This window comes from Eufriesea mexicana, unplaced genomic scaffold, assembly GCF_001483705.2.
Source record: "Eufriesea mexicana isolate 0111107269 unplaced genomic scaffold, ASM148370v2 scaffold1767, whole genome shotgun sequence".
Taxonomy (NCBI): domain Eukaryota; kingdom Metazoa; phylum Arthropoda; class Insecta; order Hymenoptera; family Apidae; genus Eufriesea; species Eufriesea mexicana.
In genome coordinates this window covers 298,076-300,824 of record NW_016909873.1, presented here as the reverse complement: position 1 = coordinate 300,824, position 2,749 = coordinate 298,076, and positions in this window count along the sequence as shown.

Below are 2,749 nucleotides of genomic sequence, written 5' to 3'. Positions count from 1 at the left end.
TAACTCGTTGCATCGGCAAACGAATAAACGCGAAAATAGCGAGGAAGAAAGGGAAGGGATATAAACTCAGGCGGAGCGATGTAACGCGATGGAACAGCATTGGCCGTGTTCCAGATTTTCCTAAAATCCCCGCGGGAAAGCTATTTGCCGAAGTTATGGGCGGGGGGAGGGGGAGGGCGCAGGGTCGATACTCGGTTTCGCCGAGGATATAAGCGGATTTTTTTACACGCGCGATAATTGAAGCACGCTCATTGTTTCTCGGCCGAGACCCTTTCCAGACCCCTTTTATCTGGCGCGCCTTTCATCGGCCGGCTTTTTCGTAAACAGCCGGCAACGTTAATGGATAAACGGAAGGTATAATGGTGTCTGCGATTTCCAGCATTGTGCCGAATCCTAGGTACGCGCACGTCGTTCCCTGTGCTTCGACGACGACGACGACGACGACGTCGACGGCGTGGACGACGATTTGAACCGTGTGTCATCATAGACGGGACGTAACTCGTATGGCTGATCGATGAAACGCGTTCCGCGATAATTCGACGGGTTCGCTTCTACGAGCGGAACGCGTCCGACGCTCTATCGAAAACTATGAAAAACCCATGAAGCATCCTCGGAAAGGGACCGGTCATTGTTTGATTATTAGGTTTCGTTTGCCCCGGAGGGCCAAGTTCGCGGCCGTGTTCGGCTCCATTCGCATAATCGAATTCCAACCGTGCGCTCTCGTGGTCGGCCGGTTGCGTCTTATTGGGTCAGAGGATAGGAACGATCCTTTCCCTTGCATTGTCCATGTAAATTGCGCGTCTGGAGGATCCTCGACCATCTCTACCACTCTTCCGCGTGCTTCTCCCTGGAGAAAGTTAGCCAAGCTGGATCGTTTCTAACCTCGTAACTCCGACTAGTCCGTCGATCTTTTCTCCCGCGAGGGTCGGTTAACGGTCGGTCGAAGCAACGCGCGATTTCTTTTCGTCGCTTCGACCGAATCGAGATATAATCCCGATCGATACGGCGAGCTCGAGCAAACGAAACTCGGGGTCCACGCCGTAGAGGATTAAGGCGAGCGCGCCGGGTTCCCTGGCCAAGACTATCCGTGAAACACGGAAGCATACGGCCCAACTTCGGACCGACTCGGTTTCTATTTCCGTTTCCACCGTTGCTCCGAAACGAAACCAACGACTCGAGGTTACGCGTTTGTTTTCGAACTTCTGACGAACAACGGAGCGGAGAGAAGTGACCGGTGAAAAAGAGAGAGAGAGAGAGAGAGAAAAAAAAAAAGAAAAGAGAAGAAAAGGTGGGAAACTTTGGACCGTGGAGTTTCGCGATGCGAAAACGGAAAGCCCTCTTGGGCGGTAGCATTCGGGATTACGGGACGTCGAGAAAACTGTTCGCCAGAGTCGAATCGAACAAAGTCCTACCTTTGCGTTAACTCGCTCCGTTCCCTTTTCCGTCATGCTATATACGCGTGCAAACGCCGGTCGGAATTCGTAGATTCTCGGACGTTGCACGGCTGACGTTTACGAGCAGACTCGCGGGACCTGGGTTGCGCGCGATTTACCTTTCGCACCCCTTCTCTTCCCGTGTTCGTTCAGCCACCCTAGCTCGTACTTCACCCTCGTCGCGAGCCACCGATCTCGTTCGACCCGCTGCGAGATTTCGAGCATCGAGATAATCGGTGCGTTTCGCGCGCATAAACGGTATAAAATGACGCGGATAAGAGCGCGTAGTGGCGCATCGGGACAAACGAGGCGTCTCTCGACACCGAGATTCGGTAGATGCTCGTTCAGAAATTCCCGACGAAGCTGCTACCTAAGCTCCCTTTATTCCCTGGTTCGCGTCTCCGTCGAACCGTTCTATTCCACGCGCGATTTATTGATCCACGCACAATTCTACCTCGACCGCCGACTCAAACTCGGTTCGACCAGTGGCGCTCAGCTACGCGCCGATAGTTCCTCTCGTTCTTTCTCCTCCTCCCGGAACGCTCGCAAAATTCCATGCTATTTATCTCGCACCGCGACGCCGAATACCCGCGCTGCGACGCATCGCGACGCGCGGAGACACACGGCGACGCGCGCGATACCCGATCCGACGATTGCACGCCGGATTGTCGATTCGTGCAACGCAAGCGTGTCGGGTGAAACGGCGAAAAACGGGGAAAACGGGCAAAACGGGCAAAACGGGCAAAACCTGAACGACTTTGACGGTCAGGCCTCGTTCGCGCGTTCCAGCATAATTGCAGCCAGGCGTTTCCATTACGAATTTAAATATTGATTCCCGCCGCTGGCGGCCGTAATGGAATCTCGAAAGCTTGGAAACTGGGCTTTGGAGAGTATCGGTTGGCCGGAACTACCCCGAACTCTGTCCGAGCTCGCTTCTGCCCGTGTGTCGGAACCCTTCACTTTCCGCCTCTTTCCACACGCATTCGGAATGGTAGATCAAAGTTGCCGTCGGTAACTAAGCGAAGTCGAGAGCCATGCCGGTTAATCTGTACTCTATCCCATCGGTGCGATTCGTTATTAACTTTCAAATCGACCGGATGCGTACCTCCGCCATGCCCCTCCCTCTCTGTTTTCTCTATTTTCTCTATTTTCTCCGTTTTCTCTGTTCGTCCCAGACGCGCGACGAGAAAGAAAAACGAACGAAAAATGGGCGAAGAGACGGAGGGAAGGGAGGGTGTATCGATCGACACGAGCATCTCGATTCCACGTTCGGGAAAATCGCAGGTTGCGTTCCGTCTCTCTCTCCCCCCCCCCCC